General features: G+C 40.9%; 1 protein-coding gene across 1 annotated transcript in view; it reads left to right on the top strand.

The window, feature by feature from the left end:
- Positions 1 to 21,607, top strand: part of PDCL3 (phosducin like 3) — a 32,083-nt gene extending 10,476 nt beyond the window's left edge. The window contains exon 7 of the transcript XR_012918614.1: positions 21,534 to 21,607. The gene's annotated coding sequence lies outside the window, so the exon portion shown is untranslated. The remainder of the gene's footprint in view (positions 1 to 21,533) is intronic.
- Positions 21,608 to 23,588: the final 1,981 nt, after the last annotated feature.

Genomic DNA, 23,588 nt, shown 5'->3' with positions numbered 1-23,588 from the left:
TCAAACCAAGTTCTTAAAGAGGCCTTAAGTTGGTAGTACCCCTGAGCTCATGGCCAAAGCAACCACATATCCACACTAGAACACACTAATTTAGCCCTCAAACTAGCTCTGCAGATAAAACTCCAAGGAACGTGAGATCATAGTAAAAAATCACAAACCCACAATATCACAGGATGCCACCAATAAGGTATTCTGAACAAAAGCCAACAGAAAACAGTATAATCAGGCCTGCAATGACTTAGGATGGTAGAATTTTCAGATACAAAATATGAAATATATTTCACATGTTAGATAAAAGAGTAAAAAGAGTTCTTTATGTAAAAATAAATCCCTTATGAAAATAACCAATGGAAGAGAGAATTCATGAATTTGGAAGTAGAGCTAAATAATTACCCCATCGGTAGCACAGAGAGACAAACAGGTGGAATATAAAGGTTAGATTAAAAGGTGTGGAGGACAGACTGAGATTGTCTAACATGTCTCTTAGAATTTTAGAAGGAAATAGGCAATATTTGAAAAAATAAAGACATTTTCCAGAATTGATGAAAGACACCAATTCTCATTTTCAGAAAGTTGTATAAATCCCAAGTGAGCTAAATAATAAATAAAATAAATCTACACTTCCATTCATCTAGTGAAGCTGCAGAATATCAGGGAAATTTGTAAAGGCAGTTAGTGACAAAAGTCAGATTAGCTACAACACAACCACAGTTAGGCTTACTGACTTCCCAACAGCAGCAAGAAAAGCCAGAAGATCGTAGGATAGTGTTGTCAATGGCTTAAGGAAAAAACAATTAATTAAAAATTATATATAACCACTGAAGCTATATTTTAGGAATGAGGTTGAGAGAGACATTTCAGACAATAGGTAATTTTATCACCAATGGACTCTCATGAAAGGACATTTAAGGGATTTACTTTGTGCAGAAGGATGATGAATTGATGAAAGGTCTGAGGTTCAAAAAAGCATGGTGACAAAGAGGAGGGAAGGTGGCAGGAACAGGTTTGTTTACACCTGTAATCTCAGCACTTTGGGAGGCCAAGACTTGAAGTCAGGAGTTCAAGACCAGCCTGGGCAACATGGCAAGACCCCCATCTCTACAAAAATGGAAAAAAATTAGCCAGATATGGTGATGTGTGCCTGTAGTCCCAGCTACTTGGGAGGCTGAGGCAGTAGGATCACTTGAGCCCAGGAGTTCGAGGTTGCAGTCAGCTATGATCACACCACTGCACTCTAACCTGGGTCACAGAGCAAAACCCTGTCTCCAAAAAAAGGGTAGGGAGGAGGGAGTAAATATGAATGAACATTGACTTTGCATAACCATACGAAAATGTCTTATTTATGACATTAAGAGCAAGATACAACTGAAAAACAGGACAAAATATGCAAGTTGAAGGGGGCTTAATTGGATTTTAGCATTCTCAGATCCCTTAAAAATGTTCAAGAGTTTGGCAAAGATAAGCACGTTAAAAATATTTTATTCAGGGCCGGGCGCTGTGGCTCACGCCTGTAATCCTAGCTCTTGGGAGGCCGAGGCGGGCGGATTGCTCAAGGTCAGGAGTTCAAAACCAGCCTGAGCAAGAGCGAGACCCCGTCTCTACTATAAATAGAAAGAAATTAATTGGCCAACTGATATATATATATAAAAATAGCCGGGCATAGTGGCGCATGCCTGTAGTCCCAGCTACTCGGGAGGCTGAGGCAGAAGGATCACTCGAGCCCAGGAGTTTGAGGTTGCTGTGAGCTAGGCTGACGCCACGGCACTCACTCTAGCCTGGACAACAAAGCGAGACTCTGTCTCAAAAAAAAATAAAAATAAAAATAAAAATAAAAAAATATTTTATTCAAGCGTGTCCATCCCCCAAATGTTGCACATCTTACTTGACATGCTTGAAACTCTTACTCGAGGGGGGAGGCGGTGCATGGGCAGTATATGTAACCTTAACACTTGTACCCCCATAATATGCTAAAATAAAAAAAATAAAATAAAAAAATTTTATTCAAGGTAACAGTAAAAGAAAAATATATATATTGTATAACTTTTAAAGTAGTGTGTATTAGAAGCTTTGGTTAATTGACAAGAAGACAAGAAGGAAGAATAAAAAGAAACAGAAGAGCAGGACATAGAAAATCCAAAATAAGATATTAGAAGTAAATCTAAGACAGTAATCACAATAATTATAAATGGATAACACTCAGTAGTCTTTGGATATGATCCAGTAATCACACTCCTAAATATTTAGGAGCTGATTTGAAACTGATTTGAAAACATGTTTGCACAAAAACCTACATGCTAATGTTTATAGCATATTCATTCATAATTGCTCAAAACTGGAAACAACCAAATGGTTCATCAATACGGGTAGATGAATGGATAAACTGGCACATCAGTACAAAGATTTGTTTTTCAGCAATAAAAAGAAATGAGCTATTAAGCCACAAAAAACATAGATGCTAAGTGAAATAATCCCATCTGAAAGAGCTGTGTACTGTATGATTTTAATTATATGATGCCATAGTTTGGATGTTTGTTCCTCTCAAAATTCAGATTGAAATTTGATCACAAGGTTGGAAGGTGGGGCCTAATGGGAGATGTTTGGGCCATGGGGTGGAGCCCTCAGGAATAGATTAATGCCCTCCCTGGGTAGGGAGTGCGTTCCTTCCTCTATTAGTTCCCATGAGAGCTGGTTGTTACGAGCCTGGCACCTACCCCATCTCTTTCTCAAGCCTCCTCTCTTGCCATGTCACTCTGAATACTGACTCCTTCTTCTGCCAGGAGCAGAAACAGCCTGAGGCCCTCAACAGAAGTAAATGGTGCTCAGGAGGGAGGGCTGGGGCTGTGGAGAGTGACTGGGGTCTCCACTGCCAGGAGTGGGCAGGCATTCAAACCAAGCTGTGGATGGAACACCCTGGGTGGCCGAGAAGGATGAGTGGGGAGAGTCCTGGGCAGGGCCCCAGGAACTCAGCGAGATTTAAATAACCAGCTAGGGAATTGAAGACACTAAAGGTCACTGATGAAGACGAGCCTGAGAGGCAGGGAGTTAATCAGAGAGTGAGAAGAGAAAGGAGTTTGCAGTGTCAGACTTCACAGAGAAGGCAGGGGAAACGGGCTAAAAAGGGTCCAATATTGTAACTCTAGCACTCAAAGAGCTTTACAGTCTGGCTCCAAATTACCCTTACAGCCTCCACATTTGCCAAACTCCTGTGCCCATATCACTCAAATGAGTGCGTTTCCACTAGCACTTACAAAAAGGCAATAGGCCTGAAAATAACAGAGGCCATCGTACATTATAAGGGTCCAACTCTGTGTGTGTGTGTGTGTGTGTGTGTGTGTGTGTGTGTGTGTGTGTACATTGTAGGTTTTGATATTTTTAAAAAATTGAGAGACCGCTACTGCAACCCGTCGTTCCTTTGTGCATGCCTAGAATGCCTTTAGCCCTCTTTTCCACCTTTCTTTTCCTCCTACTTCATCCTGCAAGCCAAGTATCAATTCTTCTGAAAAGCCTTCCTTGATCATTGTTGCTTCTGTCCTAAGCACTTAGTCTCTTCCTCAGTCATTCATTCACCCCACAGTCCTTGAGTCTTAAAGTGTTCAGGCCTGTGCCAGGCATGGGGTACAGTGGTGAACATGAGCACATGACCTTTGAGGGAAGCACACTTCCATGCATCTCTTCCTTTGTGCTCCCACCAGCCCTGAGCTGACCTTGGCAGAACCCTTCCCACCCCGGATGATGTCTGGGCTCACCCCCTCCCTCCTCCCTTAGAACGTAACCTCCCCATGGGGAACACGCTGTCTCCTTCATCTCCATCCCAGGAACCAGCACAGGGCTTGCATCAACTGAGCACCATGACTTGGTAAAAAGAATGTGGACTTTGGAGTCAAATAACTAAGTTTGAATCCCAACTCTGATACTTAATAGCTTCATGATCCAAGACAGTTTTTAAACTGGGGATTTCTCTGGGGCTACTAATTCTCAGGTCATTTAATTGTTCCCTTGACTGGGGGCTCCCCCAAGGATAGACCTGTGTCTGATTCATTCCAAGACCTGGAACCAAATGTGGATAAATGTTACATGACTTAACAGGACCACCGCAGAGAGTTCTTCTTTGGCAGAGTCATGGAACCCAGAATATTTCTCCCTATTTGGCTCCCTGTGTCTGGATCAAGGGAAGAGAAGGGCATCTCTCTTCAGCAGGTGCTGTTCCACTCGCAGGCAAACTAAACATACCTGGGCAGGTGCAGTCATCCATGGGCGCCCCCTGCTGGACACAGATGGAGAGGCTGCTTAGATCTCAGGGCCTGGGGATGACTAACATGCCTTGCTACCTACTAGAGGCTGCTACCAATTAGAGCTGTAGAGGGGTTCAAATTCTGGCTCCACCATGCATTAATATTATGTCTGTGACCTTGGGAAAGTTTCTTAAATCCCACCTGGCCTCAGTGTATCCGTAAACTGTTGATGGTAACAGTTTCTACCTCCTGGGGTTGTTGCGAGGTTTGAGATGCTACATGTAAAGTGCTTACTTAGCACACTACCAGGAACATACCAAGTGCCATTTACACATTTGTAAAATTAAATTAAGGGGCAGGCTATGGCCACTACTTGATACTGACACTAGTCAAGAAATGACATAGTGTTAAAGGTGGTCTCCACTGATGGTACCCAGGGGATGGGACTGTGGAGTCTTTCTATTTGTGTTTAGTTCCTTTGTTTTCTTTATTTGTGTTTATAAGCAAACTCTGACAACACACTGTAGGGAAAAGCTTTTAGTCCTAAAGTGTTTGATGCTGCTGGGAGCCCTGTACTGGGCACATTGTTTTTGTTGAATGAATAGATGAAGGAATGAAATACTTTCATATGATAGTGCTCAGAAGGAAATGAATAAGGAGCTGGAATGAAGGGCAGCGTGGTGGAGAACCTCCGGCAGCATGACCAGAGAGGCCTCTCTGAGGAGCAGACGTGCGTGCTGAGGACTGAACGATGAAGAACACCCTTGCAGCTTCATTTCACCTCCTCCAGAAGCCATCCCTGGCCAACTCCTTCACCAGGGACACTGAACTCTGCAGCCCCTGCGCTGGCTGTGCCACAGCGGCTGTCATGCTGCCTCACCTTTACCTGTGTGCCGGTTTGCCCTCCCCGTGATGTGAGCACCTCAGAGGGGAGCCCCTGGCTGCGACACTCCGCCATGCCCCCAGGACCCCGGTAACCAGGCCAGGGAGAGCAGAAGGTTGGAAAGAGGAGTTGGAAAGAAGGCATCAGAAGCCATTTGGGTGTCCAGTGTAAAGACCTACAGACTTTACTGTTTCGATGCAGAAGGTACTCAAGGTGTGTGAGCTGGGGTGTGAGCCAGTCCTGTGTGGGGTTTCACAAGTAAGGTGAACTTCTATTATTTTGTGGCTGTGCAGCATCCCCCCCTTGTGACTGGCACGGCAGTGTCTGCTTGGGGAGCTCCCACTGTGTGCCAGGCTGGTGGGAGGTTGTGCAGCCTCCAGGGGAAGCTCCTCTTCCTCCTGCTGCCTTGGAGCTGTTGGTCTCTGGTTCCTCTCTGCCAGCGTGGGAGCAGGTGGGGCAAGAAGCTGCGACCTGCACACCCCATTCCCACAGTTGTGGAGCAGCAGGAACACAGAGACGTCCATCTGGTAAAATAAAGGAACGGCCACTCCCACCGAAGTGTGATACCATGCACAATTTATTGAGTACCTACTATGTGCCAGGCTCCCTGAGGGCTCTTTGTATTTCTTCACTGCTGGAGATACTCTCCCCAGACAGCTACATGAGTCACCCCTTACTTCAATCAAGCAGCATATCATGTCCCACATCACCACCTACAGGGAGGTGGCCCCTGAACGGCCTTCCCCTTTGTGGGACTCTCTAGATTTCTTCTTACTCTGGCTTTATTTGTCATCCTAGAGTTTAACAGGATACCCCAATTTTACATTATTTATTGACTTATTTCTGTCTTCCTTACTGCACTGTCAGCCCCACGATGTAGTTATGTGTCGCAGCTCCTTTCCTGGAACGATGCCTTGGCACGTGGGCGGGCCTCGATGGGTAACTGTTCAATAGACGACTAACTGAATGAATCTCATAGACTCCTCATAACAACCTCTCTGCATGAGTTTGCACATCTATCAATATTAACTTGTTTCGAAGTTCCTTTTACAATGACTAATCTTCCATTGGACCCATCCATCTAAAATTTAGATACTATATTTTTTAGCTTTTGAATTTTCATTTGGTTTCTTTTAGTCACCACTTCTCTCCTGAAGTAACTAATCTTTTCATCCATTGTATCTATTTTAATCTTTAACATAGTGATAATAGTTGCTTATAAGTAGTTATCTTCTAATTCCAGGACCTGGAACATCACTGGGTTTACTTTTAGTGATTGCATTTACTTTTCATTATGGATTACATTTTAAGAAGTGTGTGGTGGTATCTCATTGTGACTTAAATTTGCATTTCCTCAGTGGCTCTAGTGCCTAATTATATTGAATGTGTCCAATTTTGTCACATGTCTTTTAATTCTTTTTCTTTCTTTTTTTTTTTTTTTTTGAGACAGAGTCTCACTTTGTTGCCCAGGCTAGAGTGAGTGCCATGGCGTCAGCCTAGCTCACAGCAACCTCAAACTCCTGGGCTCAAGCAATCCTCTTGCCTCAGCCTCCCGAATAGCTGGGACAACAGGCATGCACCACCATGTCCGGCTGATTTTTTCTATATATATATGTTAGTTGGCCAATTAATTTCTTTCTATTTATAGTAGAGACAGGGTCTCACTCTTGCTCAGGTTGGTTTCGAACTCCTGGGCTTGAGTGATCCGCCCACCTCGGCCTCCCAGAATGCTAGGATTACAGGCGTGAGCCACCACGCCCGGCTAATTCTTTAATTAATTTTGTATAAACTACATTGGAGATTGAAGCATAATGTTGTATTATTAAGTGTGCAGAAAATGTAAGCCTTTTTGCTCTATTAGTTAGGATGAAGGACGAGCTTTCTCATAGACTTGAGGTTGGCCTATGGTTTAGCTTTAATTATGTTCCGCATGCCTGTGATTATCTCAACTCAATCTCCGTCTCATCTTCTATTTTCTATTTCTTTTAATTTTGAAAAAAATTCGTTCTCAGTAAAATCAACTAATTTTCATCTACATTGCTAAGAATTTGACCAAAACATAAGGTCATATAACCACCAATACAATCAGGATACAAAACAGTTGTGCTGCCTCTGTGTAGGCACTGCCTCCTACCCCCACTCCTTAACGATTATTAATATCTGGTTTCTGTTTCTAAATATTTTCATGGAGAATGTGATATAAATGGAATCTTATAGTGTGTAGGCTCAGACTGCTTTCAGTTATAATGTGCTTGACATTCATCTATGTTGTTGTTTGTGTCAGTAGTTCATTTTGTTTTATTGCTGAGTAGTGAACCATGGAACAGATGTAACACAATTTGTTTATCATCCTACCTGTTGAAGTTTATTTGAAGTGTTTCCAGATTTTACTGATAATGAATAAAGTAAAAATTGTATTAAAACACAGGTTTTTACATGTCTTACTTCCCTTCATTAAATGGCAGTAAGTGGGGTTTGTTAGGTTATAGTAAGGGTGTGTTTAACTTTGTAAGACACTGTCAAACTTTTTACCCCAGTGGTTGTTCAATTTTTCATTGCCAAAGGAAATATATGAGATTTTCAGTTGTTCTGCATCCTTGTCAGAACTTGGAATTGTCCTATTGTAAAAGATTTGAGCCATTTTAATAAGTATGTGGTGGTATCTCATTGTGACTTAAATTTTCATTTCCCCAGTGGCTCTAGTGGTTAATGATACTAAACATCTTTGCATGTTTATTTGCCTTAGGTACCTTCTTTGGTCAAATGTCTGTTCAAGTCTTTTGCTTATTTTTCAGTTGAGTTTTCATATTAATGTGTTTTGAAAATTATTTACATATTTTAGATACTATTCCTCTCTTTTACAAATTTTATTCTAATTACTGGATTGTCTCTTTATTCTCTTAACAATGTTTCATATAAAGCAGAAATATTTAATTTGACAAAGTCCAATTTATTACAGTTTTCTTTTATAGATTGTATCTTTGGTGTGCTAGGTGGAAAATATTTCCCTAACCAACAGTTATAAGGACTGTCTCTGATCTTTTCTTCTAGAAGTTTTCAGCTCTAGGATTTACATTTAGGTCTGTGATCCATTTCTAGTTAATGTTTTATAGAAGATGTAGAATTGATGTCAAAGTTTACTTTTAAAAAATATATGGATGTCCAGTACTTCCAGCACAATTTATTGAAAAGACTAATCTTTCTGCATGGAATTGTCTTTGCACCTTTCTTACAAAACAATTGACCACATATGGCTCTATTCTAGATTCTGTTCCTTTGATCTATTTGCCTATCCTTCTTATAGTATGACATCATCCTCTTTACTTTTATACTGCAGTGATATCAAGTATCGTGACTCCTGGGTTTTTTGTGGCAAAATTGTTTTGGTTTCTCTGGATCCTTTTCCTTTTCAAACAAATATTATAATCAGCTTATTTATTTTTATATAAAGTCTTGCTGGGATTTTTATTGGAATTGTGATGAATCCATACATAAGTTTAGAGTTAATTGACATTTTAACAATATTGATTATTCTACTTCATGAACATGGTGTGGAATCTAATTATTTAGATTGTCTTAAATGTCTATCATTTTTTGTAGCTTACATTTTAAAAATCCTGCTAATGTTTGGTTAGATTTATATCTAAGTATTTCATGATTTGTTATTTCTTTTTTTTTTTTTTATAAAGTACCAGTTTATTTTTAAAAAGTTGTATCCAAAATATCTTTCTGACAAAATGGGATAAGGCTAAACATTAAGAATTTTTTTTTTTATTTTGAGACAGTCTTGCTTTGTTGCCCAGGCCAGAGTGAGTGCCGTGGCATCAGCCTAGCTCACAGCAACCTCAAACTCCTGGGCTCAAGCAATCCTGCCGCCTCAGCCTCCTGAGTAGCTGGGACTACAGGCATGCACCACCATGCCCTGCTAATTTTTTGTATATATATTTTTAGTTGGCCAATTAATTTCTCTCTATTTATAGTAGAGACGGGGTCTCGCTCTTGCTCAGGCTGGTTTCGAACTCCTGAGCTCAAGCAATCCACCTGCCTCGGCCTCCCAGAGTGCTAGGATTATAGGCATGAGCTACTGCGCCCGGCCAATTTTTTTTTTTTTTGGTTACTTTTTTTTTTTTTTCATTTTTTCATTTTTATTTTTATTTCAGCATATTATGGGGGTACAGATTTTAAGGTTTCAATAAATGCCCATTTCCCCCCTCCCCCCACAAGTGTGAGTCTCCAGCATGACCATCCCCCAGATGGTGCACATCTCACTCATTATATATGTATATACCCGCCCCCCTCCCCCCTGCCCAATACCCTATTACTGCAGTACCTATGTGACCACTTAAGTGCTGTTCAGTTAATACCAATTTGCTGGTGAATATATGTGGTGCTTGTTTTTCCATTCTTGGGAAACTTCACTTAATAGTACGGGTTCCAGCTCTAACCAGGAAAATATAAGATGTGCTATATCACCATTGTTTCTTAGAGCTGAATAGTACTCCATGGTATACATATACCACATTTTATTAATCCATTCTTGGATTGATGGGCACTTGGGCTGTTTCCACAGCCTTGCAATTATGAATTGTGCTGCTATAAACATTCGAGTGCAGGTGTTTTTTTTTTTGAGTGTCATTGGATCTTTTGGGTAGATGCCCAGCAATAGGATTGCTGGATCAAATGGTAGATTCACTAGTATCGCTTTAAGGTATCTCCCATATTGCTTTCCACAGAGGTTGAACTAATTTGCAGTCCCACCAGCAGTGTAGGAGTATAGAATTTTTTTATTTCCATCTTGATTTCTTCATTTATGAAGTAATCATTTAGTAGGAGGTTGTTTAATTTCCACGTTTTTGTGTAGAAATGTCTGTTTCTGTTAGGGTTGATTTCTACTTTTATTCTACTGTGATCTGAGAAGGTACATGGTATGATTTCTATTTTTTTAAATTTCTTGAGATTTACTTTGTGTCCTAGGATATGGTCAGTCTTAGAGAATGTCCCGTGAGCTGATGAGAAGAACGTATATTCAGTGGATTGTGGGTAGAATGTCCTGTAGACATGTCAGTCAGACCCAGTTGTTCCAAGGTTTTGTTTAAGTCCATTATTTCTTTATTACTTTTCTGTTTGGAGGATCTGTCTTGTGCCGTCAGTGGGGTGTTGAAATCTCTGGTGATTATGGAGTTGTTATTAATCCATTTGCTTAGATCCAGTAAGGTTTGCTTTATGAAACTGGGTGCACCTAAGTTGGGTGCATATATATTTAAAATTGTTATCTCTTCTTGTTGAACTGTGCCCTTCACCATTATATAATGACCCTCTTTGTCTTTCACTACTTTTGTTGCTTTAAAAACTAAATCGTCTGAAATTAGAACTGCCACGCCAGGCTTCTTTTGGCTTCCACTTGCCTGGAATACTGATCTCCACCCTTTTACTTTTAGTCTATATGCATCCTTGCAGGTTAGATGTGTTTCCTGAAGACAGCATATACTTGGCCTGTATTTTCTTATCCATTCAGCCAGCCTATGTCTCTTGAGTGGAGAGTTTAAGCCATTCACATTTATTGAGAGAACTGATAGGTAAGGTAGATTACTGTTCATTCTGTTGGGTTGGATGTTGTTGCTTTGATTTCTCTCTTGGAGCCATTGTATTATCTGGCCTTTAATCTTTGGGTTTTGGTTGTTTTTATATTCGTGAGTTTTTATTATGGTGTTCTGTGCATAACACTGTTTTGAGTACTTCTTGTACTGGTCTTGTCTTGGTGAATTCTCTGAGACTTTGCTTGTCTGAGAATGTCTTTATTTCTCCTTCATATAGGAAGCTTAGTTTTGCAGGGAATAAGATTCTAGGGTGGGCATTGTTTTGTTTCAGAAGAGTGAGAATGGGGCCCCAGTCTCTCCTTGCTTGTAAAGTCTCATTAGAGAAGTCTGGTGTTATTCAAATTGGCTTTCCCTTGTATGTCACTTGCTTCTTTTGTCTTACAGCTCTTAGAAGGGCCTCTTTAGTTGATATTTTGGTCAGTCTGATGACTGCATGTCGTGACATCTTCCTGTTTGCATTGAATCTCCCAGGGGTCCTCTGAGCTTCTTGAACTTGTATATCGAGATTTTGAGCAAGGCCTGGGAAATTTTCCTCTCTTATATCTTCAAATAGCTTGTCCAACCCTTGGGTGTTGTCCACTTCCCCTTCTGGTAACCCTATGACCCTCACATTAGGTTTCTTCACATAATCCCATATCTCTTGTAGGCTTTGCTCTTTTCTCTTGTTTCTCTGCTCTATCTCTGTGATGGTTTTATTTAGTTGGAGAGTGTTATCTTCAATCTCTGAGATTCGTTATTCTGTTTGATCTACCCTGTTCTTGAGACTTTCCACTGTATTTTGTAGTTCCCTGAATTGATTCTTCATTTCCAGGAGTTCGGTTAAACTTTTCTTCATTGTTTCTATTTCTTTTTCCAGGTCCTGGAGGCTTTTTGTGGTTTCTTTATGTTGGTTATCGAGTTGTTGTTGCAGCTCGGTGAGTGTTCTTATGATCCACAGATGAAATTCCTCTTCTGTCATTTTGGTTGCCTGATTTTGGTTGGTGCCCGTTTCGAGGGGGCCGGGGCTCCTCTTTGGGGGAGTTTTCCGTTTGGTTCTTTATATTTCCTGAGTTCCTTCGCTGATTTCTTCCCATATCGATCAGTTGTTGTTTCTTTCCTTTAGGTTTTTGTTTGGGTATTCACACACCTTGTTTAGTTTCTGAGCCGTTAGGTGGTGTCTGTGGGTGAGATTCAACCACTCCCTGTATAATGAGTCAGTGGGTGCCGTGAAAAGGCTGTGCAGGATGCTGTCCCTGTCAGTAGGTGGCGCTTGCTTGGAGGAACAGGCTATGTTGATGATTTTGTGTCCTGTTATCAGCTCTTGTTCTGGGCGGAGCTGGGTTGGGTAAGCCTACCCTCAGGCACCACCAATGTGGTTAGCAGAGATCAAAGTTCTGTTCTCTGCTTCCAGGAAAAGCTGTCAGGGTGGGGCTGGAATGGTCCCGCTCAGCCAGAAAGTCTGCTTGTGGGGGTGGGGCTGTCTGAGACCCGCAGTGGCCTCGCTTCTTTCCACCCTCCCCAACTCCGCAGCTACTCCTGGGCCTCTGCCAGCAGGCCAGACCACACGCCACCAGGCCTCCCCGGACTGTGATGCTGGCGGGGAGGTTCCCTGTGCATGAACGCCACCTGGGCTGGGCGCACGGCCTCCCTTTGGGAGGAGGGTTGCCCTCTAGGACACTGATCTGCCCCTGGAGGCACACACACCTCAGCAGGCTGTTCACAAATATCCTTTCTGTGCCCCAGGAATGCTAGACCTCGGTGCACAGGATCTGGTCTGCAGGTCTGACCTCTGGGTCCCAGAGTTCAAACTGTATCCCCACCAGGGAGAGGAGTTCTGGTCCCAATTCACCCACAGGGAGCCCAAGCTGTGTCTGTGTCTCTCAGCCTCTGAGTCGGCACCGTTCTCCTGGGAACACCGTGCCAGCAGCACCTGGGAGGGCTAGCGGGTAGGGAGCTCACAGTCTGAGTTCCCCTTAGTCAGCTGTAGGGTCCCAAAAGGGAAGGTCCTGTTCCCTGGAGGTGCCTCCGGCTGATGGCTGTATTGTCTCTCTGGGCAGCCGCAGGTAGGGTTGGCGGAGGGGAGAAGGAGGCAATATGGCAGCCTGCTGCGCAGCTCGGGTCTGTGCACACGGAGGTGCCCCGAGGGATTTGGGAGTCTGGTGCCTTGTCCACTACAGGCTCACCGCTAGCTGGCGGCAGCCGTCTCTGGGCTGGTGTCCGCAGGTCTTTCCACCCTCTGGGGAGCCCACCAGCAGTCCCAAATGCAGGGGAGGGGAAAGGTGATTTATCCACCTACCCTTCCCGCTGGTCTCCGGGCTGCTCCGGCGGTCTCAGCTTCCAGTTCTCCTCCGCAGCCTCCTCCCGTGGAGTCTCTCGGGGTCTCAGGTAACGCTCCTTCCGGCCCTCGTCTGCTGTATGCTCACCTTCTTGCTTCTTTTTTCTAATTTCTGCTAGAATCTGTCTTTTCTGCAGAGACACTCTTTCTGGCGGTGTTCTTGTCCGCCATCTTGATCCTCCCCTGTTATTTCTATTATAAATAATGCTTGATTTTTAAATAAGAGTGTTAATTGCTATTATATTGACCTTGTATCATGCATCTTTGCTTATGTTATTTATCCTGATTTTTTGGTAATTACTTAGTATTTTCTATATGTATCATAATGCCATCTGAAAATTCATTCATGTTTGATCTTTTTCTGCTCTTAGTGGGGAAGACATTGAGTCTTGATTTGTTAACTATTATGTTTGCTGCAGGTTTTATTGTGGATAACATTTACCACATTTACAAATATCTCTTTTATTCATAATTCCTAGACAGATTTTATCTTTAATCTTGAATTTGTGTTGAATCTTATCAAAAAAATTTTTCTGTGTCTCTTTAGGATGGTCATATTGTTTTACTTATATTGTTTCTTGTTTTGGTTAATTATATTAATTTTAAGAAATGTTTCCTATCTGGGATAAACTACCACTTGATCATATTGTATTATCCTTTTTATAAATACTATATTTGAGAAGATTGTTTTTCCATATTCATGAGGGATATTTGTGTATAGGGTCATTTCTTTTAGTATCTATGTCTGGTACTGGCATTTGTGTAATGATGGACGCATCACTGAGTTGGAATGGTCTCCACATCTTCTATTTGCTAGAATTGTTTGTATAAATGTTTTTATTTCTTCCTTAAATGTTTGATAGACTTTGCCAGTGAGAACATCAGAACATTTTTCCTTGGAGGATATTAAAACTATTAAAAACAAATACAATTTCTTTAATAGATTAGGGATATTCAGTATTTTCTTGAGTAAGTTTGGTAGTTTTTGGCTGGCAAAGAAGTGGTCCATTTAATCTAAATGGTGGAATTTATATGCACGAAGTTGTAGCACTGTTTCTCTTATTGTCCTTTCATTTTCTTCAGACTCTATGATGTCCCATCCTTCCTTCCTGATACTTGCAATTTTTCCCTTAGCTCTTTTTCTCTTAGTCAGAATGGTGTGAGGTTCATTTGTTTTTATTGAGATTCTAAAGATCCAGCTTTTGGTTACTCTTATTTTCTTCTCTTTGTGTTCCTTATTCATTATCACTGATTTCCACTCTTATTTGTTCTGTGCTTCTGTTTGCTTTGCATTTAATTTGCTCTTGTCATAGAGTTTCCAAGGTGGGATCATGGGTCATTGAATACAAACATTTCTTCTTTTATATTACAAACATTTGATGCTGTAAATACTCCTTTAAACACAGAGTTAGGTACCTCCTGAATATTTCAATATGATCTCTTTTAATTTTAATTCTGTTACAATATATCCTAATTTTCCATTTGCTGAAGAGACTGCCCTTTCCCTACTAGATGGTTCAGGCACCCTTGTCAGAAAGCACTTAACCTTCCATGGGTAGGTTTATTTTGGAGCTCAGTATTCTACTGCATTGCTCTATAAGCCTGTCCATGCCAGGGCCATCCTGTTTTGATAACTGGAGCTTGTAATGCGTTTTGAATATAGGATGTGTAAGACTTCCAGGTTTGTTTTTTTTTTCAAGATTGTTTTGTTTATTTGGGATCCTTTGAGATTCCATATGCCTGATATTTTGCTAAATTTGCTTTAGTTCTCACAGTTCTTTTGTGGCATTTTAAGTGTTTTGTACATATGGGATCATGTCTTTTGCAAACTGATAACTTTACATCTTCCTTTTCAATTTGAGTGCCTTTTATTTTTCTCTTGCCTAATTGCTCTTTCAATTATTGGCATCACCGGATTACTTGTGTATGCATTGTCTGCCTAAAAACATCAACTAATCATAGGATTTTTGATACATTATTAAATCATGTACAAAACAAAACAGCATTAGTTTTTATAATTGTCCATGTATTTACCTTTACCAGAGCTCTTTATTTCTTCATAATGCTTTGAGTTCCTGTCTAGTGTCCTTTCTTTTCAAGGGGAAGGACCCTCTTCATTGCAGGCAGGTCTGATGGTGCTAAGCTTTTGGTTATTGGGCAATATTTTAATTTCTCCCTCATTTTCGAAGCACAGTTGATGGGGTTCTTGGTTGACAGGCTTTTTTATTTTTTTCTTCCAACTCTTAAATATTTAAACCCACTGACTACTGGCCTCCCAGGTGTTTGATGATAAATCTGATGATGATCCTGTGGGGAAATTATGATGGCAAGTATCTTTCTGGCAGCTCTATAGATGTTAATAACAGACCTCATTGTTTATCACACACCACAGAACTCATGTTTATAGTATCATGATGTCAGCTATGTTGTAGCATCACCCTGACACCAATCAAATTTAAAGAAAAAGAAATCGAATATTTCAAGTATATATTTCAAGTATAGATATCATGAAGTCTTTAAAAGCCTAAAGCTAGTACAGATTTTCAAACTATAAATGGAAAGGTCCCTGAAGCATTGTACAGGTTTAAATTTCTAATAAAGTAAATATCCATCTCTATAATCATGTAAACAAAAAACACTTGTTTTCTTTAAAGAGGAAAATGTTCTTGCAACCAAAAGAGTAAAACAAACCACTGTGGGTTATACCCAGCCCTGATTGGCCCATTTCTAGCTCTGACTTCATAAAGACCCATTGTTATGAAACTACTACCACCTATATAAGCCCCTGTCTGGGCCTTGGATTTCAGTCCTTGTTGCCCGGCCAGCTGTTTTTTGGTGACCTGTGGAGTTTGACTGTAGAGAGACTGCTTTTTCCTTGTTACTTAGAATTGTTAGTGTAGTTAGTATACTTAGTATAGGTCCTGAATCATCTGAACATCCCTAAGCTTCTAGACGTCATCAAGAATGAAGACATCCTTGGCTTAGCACCGGAAATACGCCAGTGGTGGAGAGCTTTTCTGCATATAGTGAGACACCCTCCCCTGAACGAGGAGGAGGCCAGGACCAAATTCCAACAGATCCTGGCCACGGTGCAGTACTGCCACAAGAATCCCACCGTACTCTGGAACCTGAAGCCCCTCAACATTCACTTGATGAGCATGAGAACATTAAACTAGCTGACTTTGGCTTTGCCATGACTTTTAGTGAGGGGGAGAAGCTGGACACCTTCTGCAGAACTCCTTCTTTTTCTCCTCCAGAAATGTTCCTGGGTGAGGAATATAGGTGACTGGAAGTGGATGTATGGAGCCTGGGTGTTGTTCTCCACACCATGACAGCCAGGCATATTCCATTTGATGGTGACAACTGGGAGGAACTTAAACTAGCATCACCCATGGAAGGCATGAGACACCTACTTCCTTTTCTGAAGAATTGAAAATACTTTTGAGGAAGTTCCTAACCATGGAGCCCCTGGAGAGGCCCACCCTTCCTGAAATTCTGAGAGATATTTGGATCAAAGGACAGATGACACCAGAGGACACCAGGAAAGCCACACTGCCTGCCAGTCCTCTACACAGCCTGCAGATGAGTCCCGATCCCAGCATAGCCCCCCAGCATGGCCCCAGGGCCTCCCCATCCACCCATGGCACCAGCAGCCATGGGGAAGATGAGGAGAAGACACCTATTTCCAGGCTGGGCAGCCAGATGGGAAGACCTTGATCTCTGCCTATCAGGGGGGCCAGGGCTGCAAGGGGCTCACTAGAAGATTTGCCAACTTTGTGTTAAGAATGTGCTGTACCCCACTGGCCCCAAAGATCTGCTGCAGGTGACTAAAGAAGGTGGTGCCAGTGAATGTGGACAGCTGAAGCAGCAAGAGCAAGTATGTGGGGTGGTGTAGCCATGCTTCCTGCATTTTATTATATTTATTATGGTTTTGCTGATACTATTTTTAATAGATATGTCATAGCTGTATATATGTATGGGGTTCAATGTGAAGTTTCTGCATATGTACACTATGGGGAACAGTGACATAGAGCTAATTAACATATCCATCACCTCAGAAAGGCAAAGGCAACATGATGTCACTTACCTGTGGTATCTGCAAAGCTGACCTCATAGAAGTAGAGTAGCTTGATGGTGATGAGAGGCTGGGGGATGGCAGAGGGAGGGCATTGGTAGTTGGTCACAGGGCACGGAGTTTCAGACAGACAGGGGGAAGAAGCCCTGACATCTATTGTACAGCAGGGTGCAAGAGTCAATTAGCATATCCTGCACATTTGAAAATACCAGAGAGTCCCCTTATAACATCTCCTTGCCTTTAAAATGGAGAGCATAAGACCCTGAGCTCCCCATATCCTGACAACACAGATTGTGAGGTCTGCCATGGGTGGACTCACAGCTCCAGGGGTGGGGGGGTGCCCAGAAGCAGCCTGTGGCCTTCAGAGAGACATCTGAGCCACAGTAGAGTGAGCTGCAGCATGGCCTGGAACCCTGGAGACAAGAGGGCTCCTCTGCCCCCAGTGGGTCCCCTTTGTTCCCTAGTGTGGATGTTGTTTATGCAGCCCAGGGAGTAGTCACACGGTGCTGCTGTCCTTAGTATCTATCCCTGGCTCTCACCCTTTCAGCAATGCCTGTTTGGGGTTTTTTTGTTTTTGTTTTTGTTTTTTTAATGTCATCACACATTATGATCCAAACATGGGAGATTCAAATACATTTGAATTATTTTGGGAGGTAACTTTATTTCCAGGGACCCATAGTTCTAATTCTCTGGAAGCTTTCATCCTTCTGAGCTCTTCTGAACTTGCAAGCTGCTCATTAGGTTGGGTGACCTATGTTCCTGGCTCATTTTTACCCCAATGTTTCAATAGATCATTTCGTTAAGGAGATAGAATATTCTAGATTGGTATTCTCTTGCCTTTCAGTTCTTTCCTGAAAACAGATGGATGTTGAAAGATCATTCAAACTTGTCTTGTCTTGTTAGTTGACTTTCTGTAGTTTCCAGAGCACAAGACACAAGGTGGAAATTGAATTACACTGTCCTAGATTCTACAGTTTTTAGTTATGAATCCTTATTGTGTGAACCAGGAGAAGGTGAGTGGAGAACTGACTATATTTTAGTCTATTGCTTTATTTTATATTGCTTTAATTCACTTTATTTTATATTGCTTTAATTCACACGTGTGAAGGGCAAATTCTATTTGATTTAGTGAGAAGTAGTGTGAGCATTCTCTTTTGTCTAGGTTAACCACTTCGGTAAGGCACTAACGGGCTGCAAAACCTTGCCCACAGCCAGCACTCACAGTCCACATGATAGTCTGTGCTGTGCATTGATGACGAATCCATTTTGCTCTTGTGTGATGAGGAAAGCTTTAAAGCACTGAAAGCTTGTTTTACTTTACAGGCAGCTTTACTTGGAATGTAAATCAGAATAGGTAACATATACATATATGTTTTCATTACATTATTTTTAAATGCTAACAATTTTATTTTGATAAATGAAAAGTTAGAAAAGTCATATCACGGCAGTCGGCTAAAGTTGCTGTGCGCGTTCATCTGTTGCTATCCACTATAGTTGATGGTTGTACCGAAGTGGTTAATAACCAATTTGTTCAGAAGGTAATCACTGTGAAATCGTATGTCATTGCTGGCGATGCTTCTGATTACAAAAGAGGCAAAGGGAAGATTTGGAGGAGGAGCATCTTAAATTTTGAAAATGATAACTTTTTCTGTTGTTTTGGCTTTGGTGTAATTTGGTTTTAATTTAATTTAATTTAATTTAATTTAAATGAAGAAATGAAGAAAAGTGTGTGCAAAATAATGGCATAGAATGTGACAATAAGAACTCTCTTGGGTAAAATAAGAAAGAAGGACAATGGATGAGGGGATTTACTTACATTTACTATTGAAAAATTTATTGTGATAGCAAATGGTAACATTTTTTCAAGACTAACAGTGTTGTACTTCAAATCAGGAAACCTCCAGAACAGGATTACCAAAAAGACAAAATGAGAATTTCCTCAAGGCTTAGTCTGATTGATTAGTCTAGTTGCTTTTGATGCCATTGCACATTGATTTATGCTGTTTATATCTTTTTAAAAGAGCAACTGAAAAAATAAAATGTGACTTTCTAGACTTTGGATATTGGGCTCTATAGATTCTTAGGTTTAGCAGGTCTAAGTCTTTAAAAAAATCAGCATACGTGAAAACAAAACAGGGACCATGACATCCAAATATTTTTCTAGCTCTTTTTTTCTACAGATGCATGATTGATTTGGAGTAGGTGAGTTCTGGCTTTATCCATCATTCACCACACTACATATAAAATATTGTGAGAACAGTTTAAATAGTGAAAAATTTATAGCCATCTAAATTTGTCCCTGAAATCAGAGTTGACCTACAGTCTTGGTTGCTAACCTCTGGTCTTACCCATGTGTTTTTAGCAAAATTAAGAATATTTTACTTCTAACTAGCTTGATTTTTACCCTAGGAGGTTCTCTTTTGTATTTTAAATTTTTCCATGGCAATTTTATTCTACATGGGAACAGCTCCCTGAAGAAAAAACCCTTTACTGCCTTGAAATCAGATTGCATCTCAGTTCTAGTACCTATGAAAATGAGCAGGTTGTTTAGTCTCCCATTTTTGAAATGGGAAGTAATTGCTGCCCTACGTAAGTAAGATAATGCTTGGAAAATCACTGTGGAAATTTACAGAGTGGTAGGTATTCTTTTTCAGGGTAGCATTTTAGAATAAGGGGAGAGGGAATACATTACATTGTACTACCTACCAAATGCCATAGCTTCGTGAGGCCCTTAACATGTATACATTAGGTCCCGTAATCCTCTGACATAGGCATTGTGATCTTCATTGTATAAAGGAAAAAACTGTGATTCAAAGGTATAAACTCTGACGTGTGTGTTCAGCTCAGCAAATGGTTTGAACTCAACTTCAGTTCCAAAGCTTATACCCTTTCCACTCCCATGTGCTGTCTAGTATTTTATAAAACATTTGATACAACATAGATTTCTGTTATCCAGTGACCTGAAATACAGTTTAGAAATTAGATGTTGAGAAATCGTTAAAGTGCCCCCCCAAAGGTTATGAGGGGATTGCAAATGTGTGCCTTCTGTGACTGATACCCATAGATTTCTGGCCCCCAAATAAACCATAGGGCTATGCCTTTGGGGATTATATCACATCTAGAAGTTCCTTTATTTGTTGAATGAGAAGGCTAGATGAAATCATTTCTGAAGTTTCACTGAGCTTCAGCATTCTGATGGCAAGAAGGAAATAAAACACACATTTAATATAAATTCCCTCCTTCCCTGCTTTCTTCCCTTCCTTCTCCCCTCTTTCTTTCCTTCCTTCTGTCCTTCCTCCTTTTCCCATTCCTTTCCAGAAGTATGAAGTGAACACCTCCTGGACACAGGCACTAAGCACTATAATCAAGCTCAATAAGTATATTTGCTAGATCAATTTTCTATATTAATTTTTCTAATGTGGAATACATTAAAGAGCCTACAGTACCAGAACTTCTTAGAAGAAGAGATAATTACATTTCCATTTAACCTTCCTGCCAACCCTCATGAATTTGCTTCTAAACATATTATAAAATTAAGTTTAGAGTCATGAATTTAAACTTTAAAAAAAATATGAATGAGGACAATCAAAGATGAAATAGTACTTTTAACAATACATGATTGTGAATATTAGCATGATAGTGCTGGTAATATTCTCAAATTTCAGATCTTACAAAGGCAGAATTTCTACTGTCACTTTCTTTATTCCAGCTACACGAGCCATAAACTATTTATGTCTCCATTATACATGGGTTTATAGTATACAACCAAATTCTCTTCTGACAAACAAAAACCAAAAATACACTTCTACAGTATTGCATTTGTTGATATAGTAAAACAAAACAAGCCCCCTGAATGTTTTGTTTGTCTTCTTGGAAAAATAATATCCTAAAGAGCATGAAAGAGGAAAACAATGTTAAAGCTTGTGTTTTCCAATATGTACAAATCCTGCATCTGTGCTGGTTACAAACTAAACTCATAACCAATTTTGCAGCCTTTGTGGAGTCTGATTGGAATGGTTAAATAATGTGAATTTTGAAGAACACTGAAAACCTCCCAGATGGATGCCACACAGCTCAGCTCATGTGTTTCTTCCAGGTGTAGTCTCAGAGGAGGATTTAGGTTTACATGTAACACTGGCCTGAAGGACCAAGGGGCAAGTTTGCTTTTCACTAGTCCAAGTGATAATCATGATAGTTAATCTTTAGTTAATGATGTGAATCTTGTTTCTCAATATGCCTTTTGGTCCATACCAATGTATGCCTTCCATGTATATTGATTTATGACTTCAACTATAACCCCTGTCTCCCCGAAATATAGAAAACCAAACTAAACCCGGCACAGCCAGTCCACTTGCTTAAGGCTTCTTGAGAGTGGCTCTGGGTCATGGTCTTCAAATTTGACTCAGAATAAACCTCTTAAATTATTTTACAGAGTTTGGCTTCTTTTCTGTGACAAGACTGGCGCCCAACATGGGGCTCAGAGAAGACTCAAGACCCCCGAAGGAGCAGCCAGGACTCGGCACCAGGTACTGGCATGATCCTTTCCGGCTCCCCCGACTCCCAGCTTCTCCTCTGGCTGAAATGGTAAGTCCTGCTGAGCTCTGGACCTCCTCCTTTTAGTTGATGGTCCTGGTTTACTCTGAGTTGGTTCTTTTCCTAGGAATTGATGTTTGGGATCCTAATTTTGATTTGGAGGTATAGCCTGAAGGGTCCTCTCCATTATCTTTTCACCCTAAAATTAATCTAAGTTGGCTTTTATGTGCATTTGTGAAAGAGGAAACTGAACTGTCTTTTTTGCAGCAAAATGAGAGACTGGGTTCCTGAACTCCAAAGAAGAAAGGGCATTTTACTTCTCCCAGCCAAAAGGTACTTGTGGGTGAACAGGGTCCTGAGTGGGAGCTGTCTGGGGCAATTCCTCAGGGCACGAGTGGCCATAAAGGGAATCCCACAACACATTAATTAAAGGAAGGCTCATCCAGGAAACACATATAAGAGCTGATCATTTGGCATTTTGAGCCCTCTTGGAGGTACTAGACTCCTGAAGAGAGAAGCTGAGAAATGTAAGAGTGTAGGACAGTCTGGGTCGTGAAATCTCCAGGAGGCCCGACCCGCAATCAGCACACTATGGTTCATGACACCAAACCCTACACTCCAATTCGGTCGCTCTTTTTTTTTTTTTTTTTTTTTTTGAGACAGAGTCCCACTCTGTTGCCCCTGCTAGAGTGCCATGGTGTCAGCCTAGCTCACAGCAACCTCAAACTCCTGGGCTCAAGCGATCCTCCTGCCTCAGCCTCTCAAGTAGCTGGGACTACAGGCATGCGCCAACATGCCCGGCTAGTTTTTTCTATATATTTTTAGTTGTCTGACTAATTTGTTTGTATTTTTAGTAGAGACAACATCTCGCTCTTGCTCAGGCTGGTCTCGAACTCCTGAGATGAAACGATCCTCCCATCTTGGCCTCTCAGGGTGTTGTATGAGAGGTGTGAGCCACCAGGCCTGGCCCAGTTGGTTCTAAAGAAAAATGGGACACAGATCCTTTAAAAACTGACAAAAAAAAAAAGAGAATGCCCCCTTAGGACCCAAGTTAGTTTATGCTGCCTCTACTTGCAAGTATTTGTGGAAATGGAAAGGTTCAAAGGCATGCCAGGTTTTCTATGGTTGCAGCTGCTTATAGCCAATTCTTGTGCACAAGTTCTTAGGAAAGGACAAATTAAATCAAGGAAGATTCAGGGTTCAAATGGTCAATTTAGCCCTATAGAGTTAATATGTTCCTCAAGCTATTTCTCTCCTTTATTTTCTGGCTACTCTAAAACCTGATATCTTTTTCTATTGATGTTAAATAACTCACTGTTTATGGTATTTGCAATTGAAAGGCTACATGGAGATGCTGCAGCCAGTTGTAGCTAAAATGAAAACAGAAAACTCATTTTGAACTAAAGAAAACAAAAGGGCTTAGGAGGTTTTATAAAATAATCACTCTGCCATGGAAACTGCTTTAGTGGAAACTTTGATCCACAGGCCTAATTAGATTGCTTATCAGAGCAAATAAAGTTTGCAATGTGAACAACTTCCAGTTTTGTCAGAAGAATTTTGGATTCTACTGTCTTTTTTGTCAGACTGGTGAGTTGTGTTACAATCTCATGGCTAGACTTCTAGTGTAAAATCTATTAGAGCTTTGGGGGTGTGTGTATGTGTGTGAGTGTATATGTTTAGGTATGTTGTGTGTATGTACATATATATCATGTTTGTGCTTATATGGTTCCTGTCTGGCTTAAAAACAAGGGAGCACCATAAATTAACTAAACAAACCCAGTGATTCATGTGAATTTAGTAATCTTTGGTAAACAAGCTGGGTTTTATTATTTTTTTTAAAAGGGTATTATCGGAAAAGTAACAGTAAAAATGATTGCAAATTCTCAGCATACATTTGTTTTTGCCTGGGTTTTACCGGACATTTATGTTCTTGAGGTGTCAAGATTTGACATAA

Source organism: Microcebus murinus, chromosome 3 (genome assembly GCF_040939455.1).
Source record: "Microcebus murinus isolate Inina chromosome 3, M.murinus_Inina_mat1.0, whole genome shotgun sequence".
Classification (NCBI taxonomy): Eukaryota; Metazoa; Chordata; class Mammalia; order Primates; family Cheirogaleidae; genus Microcebus; species Microcebus murinus.
The sequence above is the reverse complement of the archived record's forward strand: the minus strand, read 5'-3'. Positions and strand labels throughout refer to the sequence as shown.